General features: G+C 63.6%; 2 long non-coding RNA genes across 2 annotated transcripts; one reads left to right on the forward strand and one right to left on the reverse strand.

Moving 5' to 3' along the window:
* Positions 1-778: 778 nt before the first annotated feature.
* On the reverse strand, positions 779-3,912 carry LOC144370946 (uncharacterized). Its single transcript, XR_013431079.1, has 3 exons — positions 3,278-3,912; positions 2,221-2,475; positions 779-1,250 (listed from the first exon to the last, which is right to left on the reverse strand). It is a non-coding gene; the product is annotated as an uncharacterized LOC144370946 (long non-coding RNA).
* Positions 3,913-7,745: 3,833 nt separating this feature from the next.
* Positions 7,746-18,118, forward strand: LOC144370947 (uncharacterized). Its single transcript, XR_013431080.1, has 3 exons — positions 7,746-8,261; positions 17,072-17,198; positions 17,427-18,118. It is a non-coding gene; the product is annotated as an uncharacterized LOC144370947 (long non-coding RNA).
* The last annotated feature ends 2,496 nt before the right edge of the window (positions 18,119-20,614 follow it).

Genomic DNA, 20,614 nt, shown 5'->3' on the forward strand with positions numbered 1-20,614 from the left:
CTTGGGCACTTGTCAGCCCCACGAGGTACAGAGAAGAGGTTCAGCTGTGAATTCGAAGCTGTTCAGTTCCAGTCTGAGGAAGTCGGGCCACTGCTCTGCAGCCTTCCATCGTTTCAAAGCCCCAGTCCTGATGACACGAGAGGGTGCTCTGTGGCTCCCTGGGCGTAAGGTCCTGTCCCGGGCTTCTGGGGGGCTGTGTGACTCTGGGGCCGAGCTCCCTGGGGCAAGGACCGCTGGCCGGGACCCCAGGGCCTGCGCCCGGAGCTCAGGTCTCCCGAGCCGGGTCTCCTGGGAGCAAAGGTGACCGAGGCCTGTTCCAGGTTCGGGAGGAAAAGAATCTGGGCTTGGCCAGGAAGCGTCCGCGGGGAGGGGCGCTCTGGGGGCGGGAGGCGGGTGACTCAGTGTGTTTCTCTTTTGACATTTACAGCCCTGAAAAATGACTGCGGCTTCCTCCAGCTCCGGGCCAGAGGCTGAGCAGTGACCTTTCAGGCCCGTGTGACTGCCAGCTCGGGGAGGCCCTGGCGTGAGCCCCGTGTGCGCCCTGCCCTGAGGACCAGGCGGCAGTCCAGGCGGCCACTCGGGGAACAACCAGGGGGGCAGCTGCAGGGCAGCGAGGACCCAGGAGGGAGGGGACGCTGCCCTCACCAGGCCCGTAACTCTGAAGAAGTCCACCACAGTGTTGACCCGAAGCCTCTGATTTACATTTGAAAAATCATCTGGAACTTTCTCTCTTTTTAAAAAAAAAAAAAAAAAAAAAAATTATGTTCTTACACGTTGATGGACCTTTATTATTTTATTCATTTATTTACATGCTGAGAACCGAACCCAGCACCTCACATGCGGGGCGAGTGCTCTACCACCAGCCCAGCCCCGGCCCAGCCCCGGCCCAGCCCCGGGAACACTCTCTGCCACCGTCATCTCCGCGTGCCCTCGCGCAGCGGCCTTGCTTTTAGAAAGACAGCTGGTGGTGACCCTGGGGTCACGTGTTTTATTCTTTGGAGGACGCTCAGGAGACTATGAAAAGGAAAGCAGGAGTGGCGCAAGACGTGACATTTCCCGCTCAGCGGTGGCCGGGATTCACACTGTGGCGAACTTCTCAATGTCCCCAGCCCTGGCGGCTCTTCCTAAGCCTCGTGGGAGCGGCTGCCCTGTGTCCCCCTGTGGTACAGAACGTCCAGGGTTTGCGGACTTCCCTGCCAGGTGGTGGGTGGGGGTCCAGTTGCTGCTCTGGAATGGTTATTTGTGGTTTTCTGAAATCAGGTAAAAAATATCAAGACTTTTTTTTATTGTTCAACTGCCCACTTCCCCGTAGGCTCCAAACATGGCCAGCGGCGAGCAGAGGAAGGAGACGCGAGACTCTGGCCTGTGGCGGCTGCCCACGAGGGGGCCGCCGGGGGGCTTCCCTGCTCTCCACCCCTGGCAGGCCCCCCGGGGCCCCAGGCCCCACCAGGTCAGTCCCCGTGGCCAGCCCCACGCTGTGCTGGGCTCTGCAGGGCTCGGGGAGGAAGAGGCACGGGGGGCACCGACGTCTCACGAAGCCCTCGATGCTTCCTGAAGCTTAAGATGTGGAGCGTTTTCAAAAGAAGCGACCACCCACCAGAGGAGCCATGGGATCGTTTTGGTGGTGCAGATCTGCCACCAACGTAGGCTCACACACCTACCGAGGGACACAGTGAGCCCACATGGCCGTCAGGAGCAAGGTCTCCAGACCCGTCCTTGGGATTTCTGAGTGAAGCTGATTGATGGGAGCAGGAAAGGCGGCCCCCACCCCTGAGGGCCGGGCTGCCACCAGCCCCCATTCCCCACTCCCTCTGGTGTGGCTTGTGGATGGGGCCCCGGCTGCCAGTGGTGGGACACTGGGGATTCTGCAGACTCAGGAGCATCCGTTTCCTCATCTGCACAACAGGGCGGCGGCTGCACAGAGCCACTGTCAACCTCCCAGGAAACAAGGCCCTGTGGCCACTGAGCACGCTCCAAGATGGTCTCTCCCCTCGGCAGTGGAGGGCAGAGCTGCTGCCCCCGTTCCTGTGCGGTTTCCCTGGGGTGCCCCCCCATGCTCCTCCAGGGAGCAGGGGTCCAGCCCAGGGCAGAGCTGCGGGTCTCAGGAGTCTGTGGCCCCAGGTCCATCCCCGTGAGCACTGGGTTCAAACAGGCAGCTTCAGGGTGCAGACAGGGGCAGAGCACCCATCTCTGCCCACTGCTGTGTGGCCAGCGCCTCACCTTCCTCCTCTGCAAAATGGGCACAGAGTGGGACCTGCCCACCAGGTGCTGGACGGACGACAGGCTCCCTGCTGTCCTCCAGGACTGGCTGCTGTTCCCAGGTCTGACAGCCTCATCTGAACCAGAGCGCCACTCAGAAAAGTCTCCATCTCCGTGGCCGCGAGGCCCTGGCGGTGGCGATGACCCAGGCTTGGGTACCACCCTGAGGCAGCGGGAGGCCAAGTGTGGTCCATGCCTCGATGTCATCAGAGAGAGCTGCATGTGCAAGCTGGTTAGTTACAGTATAGCGGAAACTCTGGGGACCTCGAGGGAGTCAGGGGTCTCACTTTAGATTAAGTGTCTGCGTGGACACGTGCTCTAAATGTGGTAAGACAGCCATGGCACGTGAAGTCAGTGCCGATCGGTAATTAAAAGCGGATTTCTGCAGGCTTAGCTGCCGGGAGGGAGATGGGCGTCTTCCACGGGAGCCCATAGTGCTCGGGAAGTTGGGTCTTAATAACCCGGGGCCGCGGCTCTGCTCTTGGCAGTCGTCACGCCCGGTTCTTGCCGGGGAATCACGGTCACTCGCAGGGAGCGCAGCCCGCACCCGGGGCTCCACCCGGGGGACCCACCACGGACCGTTGCCTGGCCCTGTGGACCCCGGGCTGGGAGGGGCGAGGGCCACAGTCCCCTCCTCACGGGAGGCCCTGGAGGACCCTGGAGGACCCTGCTCTCTGCCCACTCAGCCGGGTGCCTCTCCCCCCGCCCCCCGTGCTCCTGACCCTTCCGCGTCCTCTTGCCCCTGCTCTGTCTAACCATCCTCTGCCCCCTCCCCTTCCCAAGCATTCTACCCCACTCAGGTGGACCGTCTCGCCATCCTGGGTCCCTGCACCTGTGTCCCAGCTGCCACGGTCCTGAGCCTTGAGGGACCAGAGTCCTCCCGCGGAGGCCCCGGGGTCCCTGAGGCGTGCAGCCTGGGGCTCAGGGGAGCCGCCTGTGACGAGCGCCTGCTTCTCCCGGAGTCGCCAGTGCCACCTTCCACCAGCGGACAGCCCCTTGTCCTTCCATGTGACCTCACCTGTCTGCAAAGTGACCCTGCTCAAGACGCGTCCTCCACCAACGGGCTCCAAGAGTCCCTCTTGCCGGACGGCCTCCTAGCGCCCATGGGACCCTGTCCTGGGAGCTGGGGCACAGGACCCCCGACGGGAGGTCCTAGCAGAGCCCTGTCCCTGGTGGGCCTTGGGAGCTCTCCTGGAAGCCCTCCAGGCCGCTGGACACGGGTTCTCCTTCACGCCCAGGCTCAGCTCAGGAAGCCAGCAGCGCCCTGTGACATCAGGGGCACCACCAAGCGGCCAGCCACACCGCGGGGTGGGGCCATCGAGGGACACTGCTTCAGCAGGCTGCAGCAACCTGAGAACCCACCCGTGATTCCTGCTCAGAACAGAAGGGGCCGCGTCCCCCACACCCCACACAGAGCAGGGAGTGAAGCCGGAGGACGCTGTGGTCTCTGCCTGGGTCCTGTCCCCCGTCTCTCCCTGGGTGTGCCTGTGCCCTGTTCCTGCCTGTCCTCCCTCCCCTCTGTCCTCCGTGCCCTCTCTGGGCACTGCATCAGGTTTCGGGGCTGACCTTGGCCAGGCTCTGCGGGAGGCTGCTGCTGGAAGCCGTGAACCCTGGCAGCCCTCGCCTTGGCCCTGGCCGGCTCCGTCCCGCCCACACGCACGACCCGCTCGCTCACGGGAGGACCATATATTAAAGATGAAAGGACCTCGCGCGCGTCTCTGTCAACTCCCGCCTCTCCCCGGAGATGGCTTCTCCTGGGCGGGCGGCTGTGCAGGCAGCCGGAGCTCAGCTCCGTGGGCTGCGGGGTGCTGGACGCCTCCAGGAAAAGTCAACTCTCGGAACAGTGCTACCCGCGGAGGTCCCTGTGCCCAGGGCCTGACAAAGAGGCTGCGCAGACCCCGAGGCTGCGGGAGGTGGAAACTCTGGGGACCCGTGGACACCCAGCGTCCCAGCCCCTGGTCCCACAATGTGCCGTTGGGGTTGAAATCCAGCAGTAATGACAGCAGCAGGCGGGAGTCACACAGACGGTACCTGGTACCGCGACTCCTAAGGACACAGGCACGGCGGGGGTGGGGGGGGTGGCCTCCCAGAGGATCTTCCCTCCTGGTCCCCTGCAGGGCCTCCTGGTCACCTTGCAGGGCGGTGGTGTCCATGGTGGGCGCTGCTGGCCTTCGCAGCAGGGCTGCCGTCTGGGCATCTTGTTAGGAGCGCGGAGACGGAGGCAGAGCGTGCGTTTCCTGGGCCCCAGAATCCGCTGACACGAGGTCCTGTCTCGGTGACCACTGGGGTCAGTGCACCTCCTCCCTGAACACATGCTCTCTCTTTCTGGACGATTGTCACACGGGCTGGGTGATGAGCAGGAAGGCAGCAAGGCTCCTTGGCCAGCACCGTCCACGCTGCCGTCTCCACTGGCCGAAGCGGCTCTGATCTTCTCGATGGAGCCTCCTCCCGCTGGGCCTGCTGGTCACCTTAGTGCGGGAGCCCCTCGGCCGCTCTCCCTCTGGGGCTGGGAGGCCTGGCTTTGGCGCACGCCCGGGCTGCTCCTGGGCAGGTGGACACACGGGAGCTGCTTAGAGGACCGCAGTGGGGTGAGCCAGGCAGGAGCCCAGCAGGACCTGATCATGGAGGCCCAGAGTCAGGACAGCGTCCACAGGTAAGAGGGGGGCCCGGGAGGGGAGGGTGCGGACTTCAAGAGAGGACACCCAAGGGACAGCAGAAGGGCTGGACCAGGAGCCTTCCTGGCTAGGCAGCGGGGGCATAGGCTCAGAGCTGGCACCAAGCTCGGGGAGGGCCATTTCCACTGGACATCACCGGGCATCCCGGGCCTCACAGGACATCTAGGGCTCTCATGGGTATGGCTGTCAATCAGGACCTCATGGGTGCCCCTGGGCATCACTGGGCACCCCTGGACATCACTGGGCACCACAGTGAGACTGGTGCGTGGTGAGCCCTTTACATATAGGACACGCAGCACAAAGCTGGAGGAGGATTCTGCAGGTTCCTCTGCTGCCCCCAGGAGGGGTGGACGCTTCCCACAGCCATGCATACCCCAGTGTCCACTCAGACGAGCCTTCGTTCCTTTCCCAGCACAAAAGATAAAAAGCAAACAGGCAAATGTGCTTGAGTACACACGAATGGAAAGACGTCCTCAGAACAGACGTGAGGATGGACCGGAGGGCGTCCTGACAGGAGCCTCAGGCCTCCACACCCCGTGCCAACAACAGCAGGCTCCTCCTGTGGGCAGGGGCTGCACCACTGCATAGGAAGGAGGCTGTCGGAGGGAGGTTGCAGGAAGGAGACTGAGGGAGGGAGGCTGCAGGAAGGAGACTGAGGGAGGGAGGCTGAGGGAGTGAGGCTGCAGGAGGGAGGCTGAGGTAAGGAGGCTGAGGGAGGGAGGCTGAGGGAGGGAGGCTGAGGGAGGGAGGCTGCGGGAGGGAGGCTGAGGGAGGGAGGCTGCAGGAGGGAGGCTGTGGGCTGTGGGAAGGAGCCTTCGCCCTGGGCCTGGTGGTCCAGCTCCAGGGCTCTGGTGACCTTAGGACACTCATTTTCAGGCTGCTTTTAATTCTTTTTTTTTAAACAAAAGTGAAGAGCCAGTGAGGAGACCCGAGTGCCGGGCCATCTTCTTGTGCCTCTGTCCTCGGGGGTCTGGCCCCTTCTCTTCCCCGAGCCTCAGGGACAGATCGAGATGCAAGCCGCGGTCAGGCGGGGTAGCAGAGGTCCAGGCTGGCCGCGGTCAGGCGGTCTTCCTGCGATAAAGGCCCCTCTTCAGGAAGTCTGCTCTCTCTCAGCTTTATGGCCGCTCCGCTGGGCTTTGCAGACTGAGCCATGTCAGAGGTCACCCTGGGAGCCTCGGATCTGTCCCTATCAGATGTCCTCAGTGGCCTCAGCAGGACGGAGCCGTGGGACCCTCTGCTCACGGGCTCCCAGCGCTGCCGGGGCCATCCGTCAATCACTTCCTGGGCTTCCGTCTCCTCAGCACTGAAAGGGGCGGCATTTCTGCTGGGGAGCAGGCGCGGGGCGTCCGGTGTGAGAGAGCGGGCCAGGGTATCAGGAGGAGGTGCCGTGCGCTGACCAGCGAGCTTGAGGGGTCAGCTGGGCGGCTGAGCCAGGAGCTTCGTACTGGAGACTCACATCGGGCTCCCATCTGAGTCCTCGCAGCCTGGCTGGTCCTGGGGGTCACTCCACCGACTGCTGAGCCTCAATGCCCTACTTCCTGATCCCAGGGCCCCACGGGGACAGAGATGTTCATCTGTCCTATTCTTGACTGTATTCCCAGCCCCCAGCTCAGCACCTAGCACACGGAAGGTGCTTCATAAACGCCAGGCAGGCGAGGGACAGAAGGCTGGTCACTTGTTAGGTGGCCAGGCGCACACCGAGTCTCCTCACGCTGATCTGCAGTGGACAGGGTTGGTCTCTCTGGACTTCAGTTCTTACGGTCTTCTTCCTTCTCTCCTTTCCTGGGGCTCTTATGGTGCATGTGAAGTTCTCAACTCGATTCAGAGAAAGTGGGAACGCAGAGGAAGGGCCTGGGCGGTGGCTGCCGACGGACCGTCACAGGTTTGGGGACGCCCTGCTTTCTACTCCTGCCCCTGTCCCAGCTTTGGGGGTCACCCAGCGCCACCTCTGTGTTCCCAAACCAAAGTGGGCTCTGGCGGAGTGGACCCACGCACCGGGCGGGTCCCCAGGTTTCAGGGACATGGTGAGGACCCCGTGGCCTGGCGGAAGGTCCACAGATCCACGCAGCTGCTGCGGAACTTTCTGGGCAGGGCCCGAGTTCAGGTCCTGGGGCCTTGCACCAGGGCTAAAAGCAGAATCCAGGCCACGTGGGAGGGTGGGGCGGAGCCACCCAGAGCCAGTCCCGGAGCCAGTCCGCAGAGATTCTGGGAAGACTCTGATTAATCCCTCACCCTCAGTCCAGGCTCCGAGTCCAGGCTCTTTCCAAAGACTCAGCCGCCTTGAGGGGAGGGCGGGGGGGGGGGGGGGGGGCACCCGCAGCCCTGAGGCATCCATTCTGGCCCTCCCCCGCCCGGCCCCCGAGCATCTGGCCTGACTCTGGGGCTTATCTGAGTGAACCCAATTGCGACACGTCTTGTCTGTGGTTTCACTCTTCATTATGAAACCATGTTTTTACTTTTAAAACGCAATAATGGTGGAACCAACCTAATTAGGCTCCGAAACCAAAATCTCACAGTAAAGAGAGTTTTCTTTTTTAAGCCGCTGCGAGGGAGTTGGAATCAGATTATTACTAAATCTGATTTTGTGACAGGCTAAGAGCGAGGTATCGGCTTCAGGTCCTAAGTGGTCTTGGTGACCTGAGCAGGAAACGCAGACGTCTCAGGAAAAAATCACAGAGAAAAGCAAACAGTCCCCTCGCCCGAGCGGGAGGCCGGGGCGCGGGAGGCCGGGGGCGCGGGAGGCCGGGGCGCGGGAGGCCGGGGCGCGGGAGGCCGGGGGCGCGGAGGCCGGGGGCGCGGGCCAGTGCTGGGCGCCCTCATCTCCAAGGCGCCGCAGAACAGCTCAGGGCTCCAGAGGCGGGGACGAGGACACGAGGCCACCCCGTGCCGCTGGCCTGGACGGTCCCCTTCCTTCACCGTGGATAGTTCTGGCCGCGGCTAGGTGAGCGCCTGCTTTCCAGTCGTAACAGAAGGGTCTGGCGTTGTCAATCCACGTCCCCGCTGCTCTTCTGCCACCTGCGTTGTCAATCCACGTCCCCGGCTGCTCCTCTGTCACCTGCTGAGCACTCCCGCTAGCCCCACCCACGCACTCACCAGCTTGCGGGCCGGCCAGCGCTGTTGGGGACAGGGCACAGGACGCGCCTGTCCTGCTGGCGAGGCCCACGTGGCTGGGGGCTTGTGTTGGGTCCACGGCTCGGAATTTCATTTCTGTCGGTTGGAAACACCGAGGTCGTGGGCAGTGTCCTGCCGTCTGAACAAACGCACGCAGGCACAGAAAGAAGACCCCCGAGTTCCTGAAGGCAGCAGAGGAGTGTGGTCACCACCCTGGTAAGACGGAAGGTCACAGGGACCCTGCACGATGGCACTGGAGGCCACCTTGCAGGACAGCGGCCAGCGGGACCACCCCAGGCCCAGGGGTCTCACCTGCCAGAGGTCCTGGTGGCAGCCTCCTGGCCACCCCTCGACCTCCCACCGTCCAGCGCAGGGAGGCCAGGCCAGGGACCTCCCTCCTCTGTGGCCTTCTAGTTCCTTTGGGAGCCGTGGGAGGAGGCCGGATAGACGCTGGCCCTGGGCCTGGCAGGGGCACCTGCACCACCAGCACATACGGCGGCAGGAGGCAGGGGCACGCTGCCAGCCTCCACCCTCCTGAGCCGGGCTTCCTCTCCTTCTGGGAGTCCTTTGCTCCTCCTTCCCCAATTTCTCCCCCCCCGCCCCCCCAGTTGGCAGTCTCAAGGGCCCTTTCTTAGTGGCTTTGGCATTCGGGCTCTAATTGGTACAATAAAACACCAAGTGTCCCTCCCGGGGACCAGGCTTGTCCCTGGAGCTTCCTGGGACTGGGGGGGGGGGCTTTTGGGGGACTCATGGGCTTCTCCAGGAGCAGGCCAGGCCTCCTGCCTCCTCCCAGGTAGCAGGGCAGCCTGCTGGGCAGCCTCCCGGGGGGCAGCCTGCAGCTGACCAGGCCCCTCCCCTCAGCTGTCCTGTGCGCGTGGCCCCTCTGCCCACCCCCAGGGTCTGTGCCCGTAATTCACCCCACTGTGGCTTTCCAACACTGGGGAGCCCAGGGCGGGTGTCGGGCCTTGAAACCCGCTTTAAAATCTTGTTTTGGGTGTGAGCCAGGAAGCCGGCCTAAGAGCCCCCGCCCCACGTTCGGGTGCAGAGTCTGCTGAGCCTGGGTGCCGCTGCCCTGCCCTGGGCCGGCCACCTCTGGCCCATAGACTGAGTGGATGGAACCTGGGACAGTCCTGCTGCCCTGGGCCATTTTCCCTGGCCCACGTGACTTTGAAAGCAGAAGTAGCAGGTGAGAGGAGAGAACGCCGTGGAGTGTGCGAGGGGGTCCCCGACAGCCAGAGGGGACCTGGTCCTGGAAGGCGCTGCCCGGCACCAGGTGTGTCCCTCCCGCAGCACTGGTGGGCACCGCCTGCCCTTGGCCCCGACACCCTGACCACAGCCCGTGGCAGACAGCGAAACCTGTGACGGGTGCTGACAGTCGGAGCAGAGTCCTGAGCCACTGCCCACTCCCGGGAGGCCAAGGGGACAAGGGGAGGCTGACGCCGAGGGACAGGAGCCCACGGCTGCAGGCAGGGCCACGCTGGGCCCCTGACTCCTGGAGTCTCGTCCCCGACCTGGAGAACGAGAGACACGTTCCCTGCCAGGTGGCCAGAAGGCGCCCAGCGTCCCGGGTCCCTCCTCTCCACCTCGGCTCCCTGCTCCCCGTGTGTGAGCCCAGGGAAGCGAGGGGCAGAGGTGCGGCAGGCGGGACGGGCCACGCTGGCAGGCAGGTGCCACGGTCTCGACGCGCCCGTTCCCTGGCCTGACGCGAGGCTCTGTCCACCGCTGAGGACCGCAGCCGAGTGGCTCTAAGCAGGGAGCGCTGAGGGCGGCTCTGCAGGTCCAGGCACCTCGCCGCGTGCCTGGCGCAGGGCACGAGGCAGGACAGCAGGCGGGGGAGGACTCTCCGCTCCTCGTGGGGCCACAGCGCCTCGTGGCCTCCCTCACGGCCTCACCAGCCCTGACTGCTCCTCAGCCCCGCCCGTCCCCATAGTGCGAGGACTCCGTGGGGGACAAGCTGCAGCTTCCCCTGGCGAGGGGGTGACCAGCGGCCCTCTCCCCGCCCCCAGATGCCCGGGAGGAGGAGTGGCTCCAAGGACCCTTGGCTTTGTCACCCCAAGAGGCTCCAAGAAGCGGACAGGAGATGGGGGTGGGGCAGAGCCAGCCCCCAGAGTGGCCTGTCCCTCACGGCAGCCCCCGTCCCTGCCCACGGCTGCTGCAGTTGGGTCCCCAGCCCTGTGGCCCCTCAGCAGCCCCTGCCCTCGCCCCTCAGTCCCCGAGAACCCCAGGAGGTTCCCCCCGGGCAGGGGGGGGAAGACTGAGGGGTAGGCCATCTGCTTTGGACCAGAATACGGCAGACTCGACGGTTAGGGGAGAGGACCGGCGGCAGACCAGGGTGGAGGCCACCCGCCCACTGCCCAGCGCACTCCTGAGCACTGTGGCCACATCTCTGGAGATGCAGGGTGGTCCAGGGAAGACCTGGACACTCATGCCTGCGCCCTGCCTGGAACCACAGCCACGGCCCCAGAGGAATGGCCAGCAGGGGCGGGGTCTGCAGCGTGGTGGCCAGTGGTGACCAAGGTTGGTTGGTTGCACAAACTTCAGCCTGTGCAGTGCTCTGGGCGGTCACCGGGCTGGTAATAGGAGCCAGTGGCCACGGTTTGACCTTCCACCTCCTCTTTACTAAATAGGCCTAATTATTGCATTTGTCTGTCATTTGAACCACAGACGGCCCTTTCAGGTCGCAGGGGAGGCTGGCTCCCTGTCTGGGAGCGGGGCTAATTGTGTCCTTCAGGCGGAGTGTGCAGGGGCTGCTCAGGGCCCGCTTCCGGGAGGAGGCTGCGCCCACCTCCTGGTGGAGGGACGGGCGCCCGGCAGCAGCCCTCGCAGGGCCCGCGGGGCCTCTGGGGGAGGAGGAGGAGGAGGGTGTCCCTGCCCGCAGCACTGGTGGGCACCGCTTGCACTTGACCCTGACACCCTGACCACAGCCCGTGGGGTCCAGGCTGGGCACTCCTCCCTGTTTGTGCCGGGTTTGGAGTCCAGCTCGCAGGCCGAGTGGCTGCTGTCTCTGCAGGGGGCCCACGTCCACTGTTCTCCCTCTGTCCATGCTCCCCAGAGGGGGACGCACCTGACACCGTGGTCCCCTCTGCCTGAGATGCAGTCAGTGACGTTTCCCCAGCCTCCTCCGCAGTTAGGCAGCAGCCCGTGACCTGGTCCAGGCCAATGGTGTACGTGGGTGGGGGGCACCCGGCCCCGGGCAGCCAACACCCCTGTCCAACCCCGCTGAATGGGAGGACCCAAGCACCTGGAGGAGGGGCCACCGACGGAGGACACCTGGCCCCGGAGGGACTCGGGGGGCAGATAACCACAGCGCCCCACATTTCCAACCTGTGCAGACGGCCACGTGGACTCAGGCAGACGTTGATTTGGTCAGGGCTTCAAGTTCAGAGATGGCTTCTTTCAGCCCTTGGCCCTTCTGACCAAAGCATTCACCCACAGAACCTCATGTTTGTCTTGAACTAATGGTTTTGACCACGAGACTGATTTGCCAGGCTCCCTTACAGCGGGCCTGGCCAGTGAGATCCAAGTGACCGTTGTTGGATAGGTCAACTGAGAAGCCTCCTTGAAAAAGAAACAGACACGTCGTCATGCATTCCCCTTTTTCCTTCTTCTGCGTATACTAGAAATACGATGGCTGGAACTCCCGCAACTCTGTTGAGCTGTGAGGTGCTAAAGCTGAGTAAATACGGAAAGAATTCTGAGTCCCCACAGAATGTGGAACTACTAAGTAGACCCTGAACTCCCTGCTTCTGAACTTGTTTTATAAAACAGAAAAGTAAAACCTTCTCTATTAAAACCGCCATTATTTGGGTTTCCTGTTAAATGTATTGGCACCTTGTGCCACCTTTATTTCTTATCTATAAAAATGGGGACCCACCACTGTTAACTTAGGTAATACTATTTGTGTAAAGAAGACATTACACAGTACCCTGGGCAGAGCTCCCGCAGTGTCATTCTGGTGTCCCCACGCTTGTCTTTCTTGTTCAACGGTTTCTTCTTCCTCGATGATGACAGAGATCTTGTCTTATTCAAATTTTAACGCCCGTTCAACGCACGGGAGGGCTGTACTTGCTGCTGTTTTGGTTAGTGGGGGATTTCATCTCTCGTGACGTTTCCATCTTACCTGAATGAAAACGCACCCTCTGTGTCTGAAATAAGGAACAGAGAGCAGAATGAGGCTCGGGTGGATTTAGACACAAGAGCTCCCAGTTTAAAGTCGAGTCTTTTTAAAATGTTCATGAATTCACGTCTGAGCTTCCTGATAGTCAAAGCAAAGAGAGCAAAAGTTAGGTTTCAAAATTCAGTGTGCGTGTGCGACGAGGGGAGCCGGGTCACGGGTCGCGCCCAGCCAAACTCGGGTGTCAGCCAGGTGGCTGCTTGTCTAGATTCCCGCAGGGTCCTGAGAACGGAACCCGGGCCTCGCTCTTGCCAGGCAGCAGAACTCTCTGTGAAGTTCCCTAAAAAATATCCAGGTGTCTCTTGGACTCTGAGCTGCTGGGCACAGCTGTGCAGGCCGCACACTGTCCACTGCCTTGCAGGCTCTGGACGCCGGTCCCTCCTGCCCTCCCCGGCCTTGCGCAGCTCAGAGCTGTATTTACTAGGGAATCACCGTGATCTCAGTGCACACAGAAGCCGCATGGCCAGGAGCAGCGTTGGACAGAAGCCCTGGTCTTTGGGCAGCGTCTACCTTTCCATCAGCAGAGGCTCACGGCTAAGGGAGGTGCTGACAGCGCCTGGGTGGGCCGGGATCAGGCCTCTTCTCCCTGGCCTGACCCCGACTCGGGCTCCTCCTTCTCTGAACTGCGGCTTTAACTCTCCTTCCCCAACCAGTGACGCAGAGGATGCGCCATGCCGGGGCCCTGGGGCGTCCCTCGCAGGAGCTCACGGTGAAGTGGAGCCCTGCTCCAGAGGTGGCCGACCCCGGCTGGTCTGCTTCCTGCCAGGGCACCCCACCTACCGCTCTGCGTTTCCTGGGGCAGGTGCCCAGCAGGACCCGGGAGGCCACTCTGCCTGCCCACCGCCCGGCCTCCCCTGCTGCCTGCTTCCCAAAGGTGCCTCAGCCCTTCCCAGTCGGGCGGGGGTCTACGGTGGGTGGTGGTTCATGCTGAGCTGGGGGTCGCCACCGCATGAGGGACAAGAAGGTGCTCCTGGGGCGTGCAGAATGACATCTGCAGTGAGTGAAGGAATCTGGTGTTGATGGGTCTTAACCCCAAGTGTGGGAAGTGTGGGGACAGCGAGGGCTGCGTCCAGCTCCCAGCGGTGGAGGGAGAAGCTCGGTAGAACCTAAGACCTGAGCAGAAGCCACGGGCTCAGGAAGCCCAGTGCCCTGCAGAGGCCACCCTGGGTGCCCTGTGACTGGCGGGAGTCCCTGTGTCTGGCCCCGCAGGTGGCATTTCAATAGGCTCTCGGGCAGCTGCAGGTAGCGTGGGCCATGGCGTCCTCGACTCGGTGACTGTGCTGTGGTTACCCCTGGACATTTAGGGGCAAAGGACATGCGGATGCCATCGAGCGCACACCGAAAGGCCAGCGGTGGGGAGGAGCTCTGCATGTTGGCTCTGAACCCTTCTGAGGTCGGAGTCGCTCAGAACGAGACATTTGAAGGCTGAAGAGCGGGGGGTGTGGAGGAGACTCGTGGATGCGCAGGTCCTCCCAGGGCGGCCCAGCTGCGCTCGCCCTGGCTCTGGGATGCTCTGGTCATCCTCACCTGTCCAGCCCCCTCAGCGAGCTCTTCCACTTCTGTGCCACTTGTCCCCTGCTGGACTACACGGTGACGCCCAGGGGCACAGGACTGCAGGCCAGTGCTGGGCGCTCCCAGCCTCGGAGGTTCTGGTCCACGTGGGGCGTGGACAGAGCCACTCGTACTGTCCTTCTGTGAGCGGTGGGCACGGCTGTCCACCCGCGTGGCCAGGGCACCTGAGTGCACGTGGACGGCGCAGGCCCAGGTGGGCGGAGGCGCGTGGCCTGCTGTTACCGCCACTGGCTCAGGAAGCAAAGGGTTCCGCCTGAAGCCCACGCGGGGGACCCCGTCTGCCTCCCGGGAACCACGCTGGCTTCGCATCGGCTGGTGCCACCCTCTCTCCCAGCAGCCCCCTGGCCATGAAGCTGAGGTCCGCAAGTCAGTCCCACGACTCAGTGCCGTTGGTTGCCTGTGTGAGGGCCGCAGGGCCTTGATAGAGGAGTCACCGTGGTCCTCCTGGTGGCCGTCGGCCAGGCGATGATGGGGAAACCCACGCTGGGGTCGCTCACTGGGTTGGGCAGAGCCCCTGAGGCCCCGGGGCCGAGCTCCAGCAGCAGAGCTTGAGCGGTCAGCTGGGGGCGGGCCAAAGGCTCTGCGACCTCAGGTGCCTGGGTCTGGAGACAACTGGCCCTCCCGGCCCTGGAGCAGGGTCCTGGACGATCCCTGGTCCTGTGGACAGCAGCGCGGTTTCTCCAGTGACTGCATTCCTGGCCAGTGGGGTGGCCTGGGGCAGATGGCAGGAGCAGACCCTGGTGGCCGCGGGGGAGGACGGGCGGGTGGGAGGCGCCTGGCTCCGTTCCTGGCATCTGTTTTCTTTTTGGCTCGCTGGGAAGATGGGGAGGGACACAGGAGGCATCTTTGCTGGATGACGTGTGGCAGAGACCAGGGGATCTCCACAGTCAGGAGCTGCCCTCAAGTGATCAGGCCATCGACGCGCCGTCTCCGACCCCACACGGAACGCCAGTGTGCCCGCCGCGTGGCAGGGGGCACCGCTGAGCTGCCCGGGCGCTCGGTCTCCCACTTGCCAGAGCCCCACCACCCAGACCTGGGAGCAGGCCTGGTCCAGGCTCTGAGCGGAGCCCGGGGCCCTTCTCCTGGGGGACCAGCACCCCGACCTGATGAGGTAGAGTCCAGCCCTCCTCAGCCCCACGTGCCTGCCAGGACTCACTGCAGGGAAGATCTCCAAAATAAGGCTGGCCACCCTGTGAACTCTGACCCCTGGTGAGTCACTGGGCCTGCTTCCTGGCCCTGAGGAGCCTGGGTGGAGACGCAGCTGAGCAGCCGCGTCTCGTGGAGAGGGACGTCAGAGCTCTCGCTAGCCCTGAGTCAGGGATGACCATTTCCCAGGCCCAGCCCCTCGCCTCGGGCCCTCTCACCCCCTGGAGGACCTCAGGAGGACCCCCGGCCAGCCCGGCTCCCCCTGGCCAGTCCACCCAGGAGGACTTGCGGCCACTGGGCCTGTGTGCCTGGGAGGCCGAGGCTGGGGGCAGTTCACCATCATGTGGTGCGCGACCCGGCCTCTCAGCTTCTTGCTCCGGGGCCGGCCGACCCCGAGGTCTGGAGTCTCGTGTCTTGGAAGGGGTGGTGGCGCGTCCTGCTCGGGGGCAGCTCCCTGGGCCTCCGTCCTGGGCCTCCCTGCCCTGCTCCCCAGGGACCCCTCCTGCTCAGGTGTGTGCTGGCCCCGGGTTTCAGGCGGCTCCAGACTGCTGGCCTTCACACAGGTAAAGCACAGGCTTCCGGCCGGGGGCGGCCCTGGGGCTGCAGCCTTTCCTCTGTTTCAAGTTGGGAGTGGCGCTCGCTCGCTGGGAGCAGCGGCTGGAAGCCGGGTCTGGGAAACGACTATTGTGCTCCGCGACCTTGAGGAGCTCCCTTGATCTCCTGGTTCTAATTTCCTTTGAGAACCCGAGGTGCTTTGAGCCCTTGCTAATAAAAATAAATGTGAGGCGTCTGCCAAGGAGTCCCTGCCACCCTCGCCGCGGGCCTCGGGCTCATTGTCAGGTCTGGTGCGGGGTGTGACCTTCTGCCAGGGGTCCCCAGCGCAGGAGGGCGGGGGCGGCAGAAACGCTCCATGTGGACCCTATTTTTGTACCGTTTTCCCCGAAATAGAAGGCAAGCCTGGCCTGAGGCTTCCCGGCCTCTGCCCAGGGAGCGGGCCTCCCGCCCGAGAGGACTTCCCTTGGCCCCCAGCTTCCTCCGCAGCTTCCTCGACCCTCGCTGGGGGAATGCCGGCTGGGCAGGAAGACCACGGCCTCCGCTCCGCTGCGGATCCCTCCCCAGCTCCTGGCTCCTGCCCAAGGGGCAGAGAGGGCTGGGGATCACCAGAGCCCCCACTCACGCCTAGGGGCGTCCCTCCACCCTGCTCCCCCACCACACGGGGACCTGGGGTGCTGCCTCCCACCTCTGGCTCCTTCCCCATCCGTTTAGGGAGCAGCAGGGAGGTCAGGCTGGGTGGGGGTGAGAGGTCTGCCTTCAAGCCCTGGTCCCCTAATGGCTAGGGACGGATGCAGTTTGCCATCTGCGGAGTGACCGCAGGGGATTCCCTGCTAAGATGCAGGACCCCCAGCCGAGTCGAGTTCCGACTAAGCAATGTGATGTGTAGTCCAGCAGGAGCTGGACCGAAGCTGTCTGCATCTCCCTGTCCCTGAGTCAGACGGGAGGGAACCGGCTCTGGGGTTGGGGGAACGGTTCGAGGTCAAGTGGCTACTCACTAACAGACCCCAGATCCACCAGGCCAGAGTGGTTCAGGTGGACAGCACAGGCCACAGCACAGGAGCGTAACGGAAGCGTAGCTGGGACCAGAGGTTCCCACGTGCATTGTACCTGTGGGAACACCATGGCGGGCTTCGGGGACTGCGTCTGGGACAGCCATGGCTAGAAATGGCTCTGCTGCCTCTCAGCAGCCAGGTGGAGCTGAGGATGGTGGGAGGGGGGTGCCGCGGCTACCATGCCCAGTGAGATGCCCAGAGCCAGGGCGAACCCTGCCAGCCCAATGCCAGGCAGGAGGAGCGGGCACTGGGGGTGCCGCCTGTACCCCGTGCCACCCCCTTTCCACAGTGTTTGAAACAGGTCCTAGGCTCTGCCCCTGGGCGTCCCGGTGCTTGACCAGGCTGAGCCAGGCCACCTTCCCCTATGGGGTGCCAGCTTACAGTTGGCAACGGAGGAATGGGCAGAGGACTGGGAGGTGGAGGTGGAGAGTCACCTTGTCCTCCGGGAGTTCCCTGGCTCTAGTGACAGCCGGGCAGGCGGTGCTGGTGGTGACAACCTGTTCTTATTCTCCCCTTCTCTTCCTCAGCTGGCCTCTCTGACCCCTGGTGACCTCCGGACCACCAGTCCCAGAAGCAACTGTCCCCTGTCCCCCACAGACGTCTCTGCCAGTCCAGTCCTGCTCCCCATGGGCACCCTGCTCTCCAGAGGTCCCTGTGAGTGTCCCGCCCCCTGTGCTGGGGCTCCCGGAAGCCACCCCAGGTCCGCCCACAACCTGCAGGGTCCAGTGAATCTGGCACTGCACGCAGGCCTCCCCAGGCCTGACGGGTTGTCAGGAGGTGGGCGGGCCAGAGGGGAGCAGGAAGGGGTGGGGGCTCCTGGGTGGAGAGGCTGCTTAGTCCGTCCAGCTGCAAGCCTGGATCCGTGCGTTTTTGTTGTATCAGTGTGCGGTCCTCAGGGCACCTGTAGGTTCTCTCTCAGTCTTGACTATCGCAAGGCTCCTGAGTTCCAGAGCAGAGGCAAGACCACAGTGAAGGCTTCGCTTGGAGGATCGGCAGGGCTTGGGCTGGTGAGCTGTGAGCAGGGCAGAGACGCCCACCTGTGTGGGTCCCCAGGCCCGCCCGCCGAGGTGGCACAGAGATGAATTACAGCTGTGGGCAGGGCCTGCGGGGGGAGAGGGGGGGGACTCCGGGCCCAGCCATGGGGAGGGACCTCCCAGAAGGGACCTGGGTGGCTTGCCCTTGGCGTTTTCAGTCTCGGTTCTAAGGGAGGTCCCAGAGCCCAACACCTGCAAACACCCGCTGCCCTTCCCAGCTCCCGCAGGGACCCCGAGAGACCCGTCAGGGTTAGGTGGGTGAGACCAGGTGCCCGGGGCTCCCCAGCGCCCCACAGAACTGCAGCCCCTGGGCCTCAGCTCGTGCTGAGAACTGGCCGCTGTCCAGTTTCCCAAAGGTGTTCGTCCTGGGCAGGGCCTTTCTGGGCCCAGCAACAGCATGACGACACAGGTGTGCCCTGTCCCCAGCCTCAAAGTGATTCTCTTTGAGGGTTCGTGTGTGTGTGTGTGTGTGTGTGTGTGCATACACCTACGAATATCTATATAGCCTTCAAGGAAAAAATAAAATCTACATGTTTAAAATATGTATTTATTTAAATATATATAGATTTATTTTATATAATCTTTATGTTATTCTTGTATTATACAAAATGGCCATGTTATATATAGAATCTGTATAATAAATATATTTATAAAAGAACAAGAGACTCACTTACGCCTCGAGAGATTCCTGTGTGTTACAGGTGGGTTTCCGTCTCAGTTCACTCTCTGCTGCTGGGACAGGACCTGGGCTGACGGTTTTGCAGAGCAGAGGCTTATTTCTGACAGTTCCTGAGAAGTCCAGTGCTCCGGGGCCAGGGACAGAGGGGTCAAGGCAGGGGAGGGTCGCGTCCTCTCAGAACAAGCCCCGTCCCCGGTGCAGCCCTGGACCGACGCCCCTCATCCCGCACCCCCGAGCCGTGTTGGGGTCCGGTTTCCAGCAGATGAGCTTTGGGAGCCGAGTCGGGCCACGGTGTGTGGGCGCGGACAGTGTGCCGTCCAGGTCCGGCTGGCCGCCCTCCTGCCCTTCCGGGAAGCAGCCCTCACCTGCCTGGAGCCGAGCACGCGTGGCCGGGGGCGCTGCACTTCCTTTAGCGACACAGGGAAGGTGGAGCGGCCCTTGGTGGCAGGGTGGAGGTCGAGAGGGGGAGTCTGGCACCCGAGTGGGGTGCAGGGGCCTGGGAGTCTCAACCCTAAGTTCCTGTCACAGCTCGGGCCACGGGCGCCCCCCCCGTCAGGCCCTCCAACCAGTTGGGAGAGCCCCTGGGAGACGTGGCCTCAGCCTAGCCATCCATCGGGGGCTGCGGGATGGAGCTGGGGACCGCTCTCCGGGGACCATGGGGACAGCACCAAGGTCCTGCTGCAGCCTTTGCAACATGCCCCCTCCTCCCCCGTCTTTCTGTGGTCTGGAGATGTCCCCTGGGAACATCCGTGGCCACAGCTGTCTCCCTCCCCAAATGTCCCTAAACCTGCCCTTCCAAGTCTCCTCCGGCTGCCATTCATCCTTCGGGGGCTCGGCCTCAACCCCCTGGTCCTCTCTGGCCCACCCTGCCTCCCGCCCTCCCTGGTGTCTCTCCTCCTCCTCCATCTCCCTCCCCACAAGGCTCCCCCCCCCACCTGATGCCCCTCTCTTGCTGTCCAGGCCCAGCTGCCCCCTCCCTGTGTCACCTTGGCAGCCTCCAGGCCCTTCTGCCACAACAGCCGGCTTGAGTTTTTAAGCCTGAGCTGGGTCACGCTGCTGCCCGCGGGTCACGCTGCTGCCCGCTCAGACCTCCCCTGGCTCCGTCTCTGCACACTGCCACCAAGGTCCTCAAAATGGCCCTGGCTCATGAGCTGGGGCCTGTCCCAGCACGAGTGTCCCTCCCCACAGCTCGCCTGACCCCAGCTGTCCCGGCCACCCCAGCTGCCCTGGCTGCCTGGCCCTCTGCACCTCCTCCCTCCAGGACCCAGAGAGCCAAGCTGACCCCTGCCTCCTGTCCCTGCCCCTCGGCCCAGCCCTGCTCCCCCACCCACCCACCCACTTGCTGTCTGCAGCACCCGCGTCCTCTCGCCAGCTCCTGGTCAGCCCCACGCAGGCGCCTGCTGAGTGTCCCCGCATCGAGGAGAGCCGGGACACAGGTGCTCAGAGGTGTTTGTGGCTGAGTGAGTGAGCACGCGGCTGCCCTGTCCCTGCCCTGCCGCTGGCTCCTCCACCCCGTGGCCCAGGCTGCGCGGAGGGCCGGTGGTGGCCGTTTCCGATGGACGTGAATAGACGTTCTCCTGGGAGATGCCTTTTCCTGTCAGGTTTCCGACTGCTGATGTCCTGAGACAAAGGTCCCCACGTGGACATGCGTTCCCTTCCGACACACAGACCGTGGATGGCAGGCGTCCCCGTCCCCGAGCTGGGGTTCACAAATACCCCGCTTCCCCTGAGCTCTGCCCTGCGGCGAGTCAACCCCACGGTCTTGGTCAGACTTTTCAAGGAAGGTGAAGGAGGTGAGCGGACAGCGCCGCCCTGGGCAGGCAGCGAGCCGGAGCCCACCTGCTCTCCAGGGCCCTCCCTCTGCTTCCTTGGCCCTTGGGGACGAGGGAACCTGTTGGCCACGGTCACTGCTGGGATCTGTCCCCCAGGCCAGGGCAGTGGGCAGGAGCTCCAGTGTGGGGAGCAGGGCCAACACCAAATGCTGACCCGCCCCAGCCACGCTCAGGGCGCTAGTCTGCGGGCCTCCAGGCAGGGACGAGGGACAGGGCGTGTGGGCGACTCAGCTCTTCCCGGCCGAGGCGCAGGGGCAGGGGACCTGAGCTGGCTCCTTCCCAGCAGGGCCTGAGCCTTCTGCTCTCTGGCTGACTCTCCAAGTCCCCCTGGCCTGCTTCTGTCGGTCCAGTCCTGGCTGCCACCTGGACTCCCCTGGGACCAGCCTGAAAGGAGCCCTTCCCGGCTCTTTCTCTACTGACTCCTCAAATGCCCAGGAGACCTGGGAGCACCCCCGTCTCAGGGCTCTGCTGGGCGGTGTCAGGAGAGGGCTGCAGGAGGCCGGTGGAGGAAGGCATGGCCACACT

Source organism: Ictidomys tridecemlineatus, chromosome 15 (assembly GCF_052094955.1).
Source record: "Ictidomys tridecemlineatus isolate mIctTri1 chromosome 15, mIctTri1.hap1, whole genome shotgun sequence".
NCBI classification, from domain to species: domain Eukaryota; kingdom Metazoa; phylum Chordata; class Mammalia; order Rodentia; family Sciuridae; genus Ictidomys; species Ictidomys tridecemlineatus.